Genomic DNA, 10,693 nt, shown 5'->3' with positions numbered 1-10,693 from the left:
ATTGTCGCAAAAACACTGGTCTATGAAGAAAACAAAAGTTAAATGAATTTTAAATGGACCATTGACAATTTCAGACACGTAACCTAGTGAAGACATATACGTATCGAAAATCTGAGGAAACGTGTTTTGACTGACCTTGCCCAAAATATCAGAATTCGTCTACGAATCTGCCTGATTCACGAGGAACGTGCTTATGAACGGAAACTATATTAATAATATTAATGATGATGATGATGACGATAATGTTGTTGTTGATGATGATGATGATGATGATGATGATGATGATGATGATGATGACGACGGCGATGATGATGCTGATGATGATGATGATGATGATGATGATGGTGATGATGAGATGATGATGATGATGATGATGATGATCATGATGATGATCATGATGATGATAACGACGACGATGATGATGATGATGGTGATGATGATGATGATGATGATGATGATGATGACGATGATGATGATGATGACGATGATGAGTCTTAACCTAGCAATAATATTAGAGACTTAAATGAAGAAATCAGCATAATAGCCTGATCCGTAGAACAAACAAGAAACCATTTTTATAATAGTTTCAATCTTTGTGTACAGTTGATCTGCTTACTCTCTTAATCCCTCAAATGAAAAGGTCATCGTTTTCTAAAAAAAAAAAAATAAAGGTAAAAATTATTGGATGATACAACTATAGGATACTATTTGTGTGTTAGAGGGAGGGAGAGATCACTGGGCTGTTTTCCATTTTATGACCAATGTTCTACATTACGTATATGTTTGCAATGACAAGTAATGAAAAAAAATAATGTTGGTTAAATACAATAAAATGCACCATCAAGGGACAGCTAAATTACGAGGAGGTATTGAATCTGAGCATTATAATTTCACCAACAGGCAATTTATATAAAGTATTAAGTAGCTTTATGGCCTAGTAGTAGTATGACTTTGGTCTTGTGACTCCGTGTTTGAGTCCACAACGCAAAGTTGAGTCCTTGAAAAAGCTCCTCTCCCATTTTCATCAGACTAAAAGGTGTAAATCGTCAATAGCCGTAATGAGAGAGTACTACAAATTAAAGTGCATAACAAAATTAGAAATACATAACTATAGGAAATGACAGTCGCGAAGATATAGAGGTAGAAACTAAGATTAGGAAATGGGGATGGCTGGGCCATAACCTGAGAAAGCCTGCATCAAATTACCAGACAGACTCTTACGTGGAGCCCACAGTGAACGAGGAAAAGAGGAAGGCCGAGGACAAACTTGAGGGGGCATTAATGTAGGATTTGAAAACGGAAGGCTCAACATGGAGGGAAACCGAGAAGGTGACACAAAGTCAGACAAGATGGAGAGGACTTTTCGATGGTTCATGCTCCAGCCGGAGTGAAGGGCCTAAGTAAGTCACTAAGTAACCAAGCAATTAAAAAGTTTAAATTAAAGAGGTCCTCGCTGGTAAGATGTTTGTGTCTATCGGCAAAAGAAAATTGTAAAAGCGTCTCACGTGACACCATGTCTCGTCCTGTTTGGCAAGCGTTTATATTGAACCAATTATACGAGCGTCACCAATCAGAATATTTCCTGCCATTCAGATTGTCTGTCCTCTTGATTTGTTATTTTCTGTCTACGAAATGCTCTAACAAACATTCTTTAACTCTCGGTTTGCTACTTCCAAAATAAACCGGTTCAAAATGCCAAAATGATGCTTATATTGAGTTTGAAACAGTAATGATTGCTACCCTGAACGTTTTGTTGGGGAGTGGTTGTATTTTTATTTCCTTCCCAAAGCTCACAAAGCTATAAGAAAAGTGTTTGAATGGATTACTCTATGCAGTCAACGCAAAGCTATCTTTAGTACAAGCCAATCAGCCACATCGGTCATACCCATAATTGGTGAGTAGGTATTTATCACAATAATATGTTGACACACTGATGAAAACAGCATTGCGATCCTACGCATTTTTGTCAATTAATTGTTTTAAGGAGTTGTTTGAGTCTTTTCTTTTTTAAAAAATAGTCACCTATATTGGGCGGTTTTAATCATTCTTTGTCGTCATTATAGGTTTAAAAAAACAAAACACTTTGGTGAAAAATCTATACATAATCTCTGTTGATACCCGTTTTGCAACCTAATTTGGGGGTCTGGCATAAAAAAATATAAACAATCTTGTGGCAAACGTCCATAAAACCTAATAAAGGAATAACCTCCATATTCTTCCCTCTTATCAACATTGTAGCAGTATGTGTCACCAAAGAGAGATTTTACAGCTTTAGCTTATGAGATTTTTATTAGAACATTACAAAGTTGCGAATCAAAATGTTATGACAAAATTGATGTTAAAAAGGTATAATTTGGATTATAATTCAAAATACAAGTCCTATGGAAAAAAATCTCTCTTTGGTGACATAAGGCACTATCTCTGTGATAACTGAAACTGTGGACATTTTCAGACAATTTCATTGAATAGATTCTGAGAAATGTTTGACACAGTATCCCATACTAGGAGAATGACATAATAATATTGAAAAAATAGCAGAATAGCTTTCCGTTTTTTCACACTTTTCTTACCACCTGGTCCCCTTTTCGACTGTGTGTTTCGTACCTTTATAATATATTTTGAGAAGTTGGACTTCAATAATGTTATTTCTAAGATAATATCGTTTTCAACCAAAATCTCAAAATTAATTGTTTGAAGGAGTTTCCTGATAATTAGACCCAAACAGCCCCTTAAGATTATGAACACGATCTCGTATTTTTACTGAGGGAAAATCAATGTGCGTTTGTTGGCGTTGACATAATTAAATAAATGTTGCCCATCGTCTCAAGGTGGTAGGATGTCTGGATGAAATAAGTACAGGAAACTGAGTTTGTAGTCATCAATATGACACTTGGGATTAATATTTGTTTTCCGTATGGCGGAGGATAACTACCATTTTTCACTTTGAAAAACACTCAAATTTCGTATTTCATGTCATTTTAAATCCCATCTATCCAGACCATTGGTAATACCATTGGTCATATATTTGTTATGATTTCATAAATCGTTGTAATATGGTTACTGCTGTTGTTATATTTTTACCACAGTAATTCATTATTATCATTAGACTATGTGTTAATGGTTTCATTTACCATTTTCTCTTTTTTTTTTCCCCTCTTTCTTGGCTGTTCTCATTTTAAAAATGTATATTATTGGCGAAAGTCGATAAATTTAGTAAATTTGTATTTAAATTGTATTAACAGGTTTGTGGGATCTTTTTGTGTCACCCTAAAAATTATGCACCAGTAGCAGTTTATTTACAAGGTATAAGAGATTCACAGATTTAAAAGTTAATAAGAGAAAATTGAAAGACACCGTGAGTCAAACCTTATGATAAAACTTGAGTTATTTACGCGCCTCGGTTAAATAGGATACTCCTGGCCAGGTTATGAGCATGTGATATTCAATGTAACATAAAGCTTTTAAGTATAGCTATGAATGTTAGTTAAACTGTCTACCCAGCTAGAGTTACAGGATCTAATTTAGTCTTTGTTACTTTCATATAAGATAAGATATCTAAACAGAATACGAGTACGTTACTTTATTAGCTTGGTAGCCACGCCGTCGCGTTCTTCGTATGTCCTCTGGCTATTTTAATATGTAAGTTAAAATACCAGCAGTTATCTCATTACTCTCTCTCTCTCTCTCTCTCTCTCTCTCTCTCTCTCTCTCTCTCTCTCTCTCTTTCTCTCTATCTATCTATCTATCTATCTATCTATCTATCTATCTATTATCTACTATCTCTCTCTCTATCTATCTATCTTCTATATTCTCCATCTATTATCCACTATCTATTATCTCTATCTATCTATTATCCATCTCTATCTATCTATCTCTATCTATCTATCTTATCTATCTATCTATCTATCTATCTATCTATCTATCTATCTATCTATCTATCTATCTATCTACTCTATCTCTACTATCTATCTATCTTATCGATCGATCTCGCTCTCTCTCTCTCTATCTTTCTCCCTCTCTCTATCTCTCTCTCTTTCACACACACACACACGAACACACACACACAGAGAGAGAGAGAGAGAGAAAGAGAGAGAGAGAGAGAGAGAAAGAGAGAGAGACTTTCTTATATTCCTAAATTGGTATTTTATTACTTTACTTTTTTGTATATAAAAGTCTTTTATACAATAATTAAAGCTTCTGTCCCCTTGTATACTAAACAATACGGGTATACAATTTATGTAGGTAATCATTCGTTCATCCACATAACTACATCTATAACAATCCACCAATGTAATTATCTTTTTAGATGCCTATTTAATAATCGAGCTCTGGATCATCCTACATATTATTTGGTAAAACGTACTTTTCGAGGAATCTTCACCACCCACCCACCCCCTTTCAAACCCCAAGAAAATAATTGCTACACATTATCATTATGCGACTGAGTTATTCTATTTTAAAGAAAACTAACCTAAACTATTATCATATTATCATTATACTGAATTTAAAATTAAAATGTAATCGTCTATGTTCAACCAAAAACTCAGATACATGACAAATGGCACAGTGGTGGAGGTAAAAACAAAAAGAAAAAAGAGATTAAAGAGTAACTAATCCGATAGCATGATGGCCATTTGTCTAACACGCTGTGACTGTGACAATCAATGAGCTGTAAAGTATTGTTTACCTTGGATACGCGTCGGGCAATAGCCCTCAAATCCCTTTATTCGTGGAGTGGTATGTATCAGTGGGCATCAATTAGATATGACCCTTTAGCCTTTTACTGACAACTGACTGTGCTGTGTTGCTGTATAATGATAATATGTGCCTTGAACGGTCGAGGTGATGAGGTAAACCAGTGCTTTGATCAGTCGATGAAAGTATAGCATGGATTGATTGATTGATGTTAAGATCGACAATTAAATGATTTTTCTTTATTTCACCTAATTCACTACCTTCAAAACGTTTCTTTCTAATTTCTAAAGCGTGCCCTATGGCACAAAATATCATTTTTAAACAGTTCACGTCGCAGTAGCTGATCGTGTTTGATTTTGCTTGAATGTGTTACAATTACAAGACGCTCATGTTGTGTTTGTTCATTGAAAACGATATCGCCGACTCCGAAAAAAAACACATCAAAAAGTTGGTCAGAAAACTTGTCATTAAAAAATCGATCGATTAAAAATAACCCTCAATGTGTCATAAACCCTCAAACCTGAACGTTTTTGACAAGATGGAGGTCATTTCAAGTCCCAGGTTTGAGAGATTTTAACAAGATGAATGTCATCGTAACCAATCGATATTTAAGGAAATCTCAAGTATGAGAGGTTTTGACAAGATGAAAGTCATCTTAATCGACAGATACTTGAAGGACGAGTTTTCTGACCAAAATGTTTATAATGTATTTTCCCAGAGTACGGCAAAGCAGTTCGTTGCTTGATTACTAACCATTATTGGCATTGTTGGGTGGATGGAACGAGAAATATTATATAATGGCGTTATAAGATACCGTCGGATTAATTCACTTCTGGGTTTTTTTCTCTTTCTTTGCTCTTTTATATGTTATTGGTTTCGTAATGTGTCCCTTTTCTTGTTTGCATTTTAATTAATTTGATGTTTGTTCCCTTATGATACTCAGAAACAATTAATTCATTTGAATTATACTTTTGATCCCCTCAATTTTTATTTTTATGTCTGTGTGTGTGTGTGTGTGTGTGAGTGTGTGTGTGAGTGAGTGAGTTGTTATGTTGTGATTTATCTATAGATCATTTATGTTCTCTTTCTTTTGCTTCAATTTGTTGAAATGTTATTATTAGAAAATTTTCTCGAGAATTTTCCATAAATTAAATTATAGTATTATCAGAGATAGCATTTAAACTGAAGACAATTTAACCTAGTTAGGATTTATATAGTGCTGTTGTAATGGAAAACTCCCATACCAAAGCAAAGTTTCGCCCATTAAATAATGATCCCGTAATTCCGCTGGGCTGTCAGATGTATACCTATAGGTATAATGCTATATTGGTAGGTTAAAGAAGTAGATATAGGAATTGGTCAAGCTGACTGATCGATTGGCAGGAATATCGGCGCATCGACCAGTTGATTGATGAATAACCTTGCTTTCTCCCTATTGCTCTTGATTCCCCTTTCTCTCTCCCTATTGCTCTTGATTCCCCTCCCTCTCCCTATTGCTCTCGCTCTCTCTCTCTCTCTCTCTCTCTCTCTCTCTCTCTCTCTCATTCTTATATTATATATATATATATATATATATATATTATATTATATATATATTATTTAAAATATTTACCACAATGTTTGAGACAGTCTACATTAATGTTTCAGGCTTATTTGCCATCGTCAGGACTGAGTTGTTTTGTTGATGTTGTTGTTTCTGAAGTGGTTCGGTTAAAGTTGCTTAACAAGAATTCAATATATATTCAATATATATTATATTATATATATTATATATTATATATATATATATAGTATTATATGTGTGTGTGTGTGTGTGTGTATAGCTATGTATGTATGTATTTATGTCTATATGTACGTATTATGTATATATATATATCAAGGACAACTATACTGAAAGGACGATCATGACGAATTTTTAGACAAAGCTAGTGGGGGCCAACTAAAAAATCTAGAAAATTCACACCAAAATTTCGCTAAGGGTATAATAGGGCAAAATCTGCCCTTTGAACTTTTAAAGAATAAATGTGAGTTTTGGGTCAAAAAAATATTGAATGATTATTATTATCAGTAGTGAATAAGAGTAGCCAAGAAACAGAAAGGATGAGTAGTTAGATATTCTAAAAACTGACCTTATACTGATTGATTAGGGATGATTTCTTTACAAGCTTGATTAATTAGTATACATCATATTATGTAATGATGATGATGATGATGATGATGATGATGATGATGATGATGATGATGATGATGATGATGATGATGATGATGATGATGATGATGATGATGGGCAATAAGATGAAATGGAAAGGAGTTGTGCAATATCAACAAAAGGAGGTAATCTGTGGAGGATGATCCCAAGAAAAATATGAATACCAAAATATCTACTAAGGGATGCACTACCTTGTAATAAAGAGACATAGTTTCTTTTAAATAATTTATAAAAGTGCACTGAACAATATTCACAATATTTATTCCAGTACACATATCACAATTGCAGTTTTAGTCTCGAAATTTTTTTTATTTTTTTAACACTATATTATTATATTTCATTCCTATAAGGGAAATTTGTCTAAACATTGTTGATATATACCACCTATGGTGGGTCAGTCGTAGTGCAGCGCCCCACAAGCTAGAGGCAAGGTGACTCACTCATAGCCACACAGTGCAGTGGACGGAATCGATCCCTGCAGTGCCGTGGGGCCATTGGATCGAATGGTGCCAGGCACCGCACCAATCTTTTAAAAAATCATTAACAGCATAATTTAATTAAAAATAAAACAGAGATTTTAACTCCACTGTCTTTCGCCAACTCGCCAACAACATACTAACTTTTTAGTCTCCACTCTATTCAAGAATAGAATCTGAGTCACGCACTGCGCCGACTCGTGTGTTGGTGACATCACTCCGCGAAGTAGTGACTAAATCAAACACCGTGGTGCAAAGCAATCCGAGCTCCATTTAATGCTATATCCATTAGTATCGCGACAGCTGATTGAGCGAGAAACTAGGTCGAATTATACTATCTTCAAATAGCGGAAAACCCCTCGACTTGTGCCAGGATCTGAGAGCTCCACCGTTAGACTGGGGGGATGCGCCAAATTAGGTTCAAAGTTCAAAAACGTTTATTTTAGGCAATTGCCAATCTAGGGTAACTTCGGCCATCCAAAATATTACATTTACTGTCAAAAACACTGATCATTGTCAAGTTTATTTGTAAGCAGCAAAGAAAAACATCATAAAACTTTAAAACATGACATATCAACCCCCCCCCCCCCCACCTCTTTTTCACGATTATTTAATAAAGTAATTCTTTGCAACGAAGCATTGTGGACGAATTTACCAACATTTTTCTTGCTTGTAGTGCCGAGTTGATGGTTACGTGTGTATGAGTGTTTATTTGTGTGTGTGTGTGTGTGTGTGTGTGTGTGTTTGTGCGTGTGTATTTGTGTCAGTCAGAGAAAGAAACCGAAGACTGTCAACAGTTATACTTTTGTGTTTTTAGATTTTTAAGTACTTAAGTGGAGTGATTTTTTCTTTGTGATGCTTTAAGATCTGAATCTATCTTTTATTTGTGCAATCATTAATCGTATTCCACTGATTTCCATTATTTGAGATATACTTTGAAGTTTTGTTTTGTTAAACAAGGAATTGCAATGAATCAAGTTGACTCTTTACTTCACCGACCGTTTGGGAGATTGACACTAGATGACAAACTAGAAATAAAAAGACTAGTTCCTCACCAACCAACTGATTTTGAATTAACACAGGTGTGGAAATCTCGAAAACGCTCTTTTTCAGGGACATGGTATGACAGGCACAGTTAGTTTAGTCTTGTTTTTATTGTCTACTTTTTACAGATACAACAAACACTGACAAATCATGAACATCTATAGGCTATAGTGACCTTAACCACTTCCATCGTATTTCTTAACCTCCTGAACGTTGTTTTAGCACCCTTAAAAGAGTGAAATTTTTTTTGTTGCGAAATTCAATGAAACAGGAGCGGTTAAATTCATTAATGATTCTGTCAATTCACAAAGCTGAAATAGATGCCATTCCAGATTTCAATAAACACATTATAAAAAGATTTGCAGAGATGAAACATCGCAGTGCAGATTTTTTTACAAGTACTAAAAGTAAATAATTTCTGTCATAGGTTTTTTTTTCTCTTTTGATTTACATTTATAACATATTGATTGCATTATCTACCAAATCCAATCCTTTAAATGGTGGACAAAGAATAATTACAAAGACCTTTTCATACGGGACTTGTATCTCAGTGTTGTGGCTTGTTGTTTTCATGAATTATTTGTTTTTGTAAGTTTTGTCCACTCGTAGAAACCATCGACCCTCCCCCACCCTTCCACAAAAGAGAGTTTTTAATATGTCGTGCTCTCTCCTCTTAACCGTGTTCACTGTATTAGAATTTTTTTTCTAATCATGGCACCACCATATGCCGTCAATACGCCACGCCGCTGGATCCCTGTACACTCAGTTGCTAAGCGAAGACTGAACATCTGCGCAACACTACTCCTTGAACGAAAAACCAAAATTCTTCAAAAACAATTTTAAAATAATAAATTGCTGACCTGTCAGGAACAGTGATAAATGATCTGAATGATGAAGATGAAACATGGGAGGAATAGAAGAGGAGCTGTACAATGTAGGGGGCAATCTGTGGAGGACGATCCCACAATAAAATATTAATTACTGAGTTAACACTCGATAGAAGTTTGGTAGAGAATGGAATTTTTGTCATGGTCTTTGTCTAACTTGTGGAGGCCATGAAGCAAAACAAGAAAACGACATATTATTTGGTTCAACCCACCTTTCGACAAAAACGTCAGCACAAACATTGGACAGCAGTTCCTGAAGTTAATTGATACACACTTTCCAAAAAACCACAAGCTACATAAAATTATCAACAGGAATACCATAAAAATAAGCTACTCGTGTATGCGCAACATAGAACAAATAATTTCAAGCCACAACAAAAAAAAAAATATTAATAAACCACCGACAAGAGCAAAACCCACCCACCAGAAAATGCAACTGCAGAAATAAGGAACATTGCCCGCTAAACAAACAATGTTTAGAATCAAGTTTAATTTACCAAGCCACAGTCACCGAAACTAAAACAAACAAGCAAGAAAAATATGTAGGACTAACGGAAAATAATTTCAAAACAAGATACAACCTCCACACCTTAACATTTAGAAACACTAACAAAAAAACATCCATAAAACTCAGCGAACATATTTGGAAATTAAAAGACAACAAACTAGACCACAACATTTCATGGAAAAATTTTTCTAAAGCAACAGGATACACAACATCAAAACAATGTAGCTTATGCCTGGAAGAGAAATATACTATACTCAAACACCCTCATGAAGCCACACTCAACACGAAAAATGAGATGGACAATACGTGTCCACATCGCCGGAAGTTCTTATTAATCAACTACAAACCGGAACCACTTCAACAAACAACAACAGTCAACAAACCAAACTCATGTAACACACAGTCCTGACGATGGCTGATTAGGCCTGAAACATCGATGCAGACTTACTCAAACATCGTGGTAAATATTAAAATAATATATATATATATATATATATATATATATATATATATATATTGTATTATATATATATATATATATATATATATATATATATATATATATATATTATATATATATATATATATATATATATATATTGAATCGTGTTAGATACAAATATTGTACGAATAATGCTCGACATGTAGCGATGGAGCGAATTATTAGAATTATTATTGTAATATTTACCACGATATAGACTGACTACAACATCGTGGTAAATATTACAATATATATATATGAATGTTGGTGGGAATACAAACTTTTTCTTCGGACATTAAGCCGACTGAGGGCGTGGAACAAACCCACAGAAACGAACGTCTCGGCCATAAAATGTGAGTGACAATTTATATTATATATATATATATATATATA

The sequence above is a fragment of the Berghia stephanieae genome, chromosome 1 (genome assembly GCF_034508935.2).
Source record: "Berghia stephanieae isolate SIO BIC M18660-M18661 chromosome 1, UCSD_Bste_1.3, whole genome shotgun sequence".
Lineage (NCBI taxonomy): Eukaryota > Metazoa > Mollusca > Gastropoda > Nudibranchia > Aeolidiidae > Berghia > Berghia stephanieae.
Note: the sequence above shows the minus strand (reverse complement) of the source record.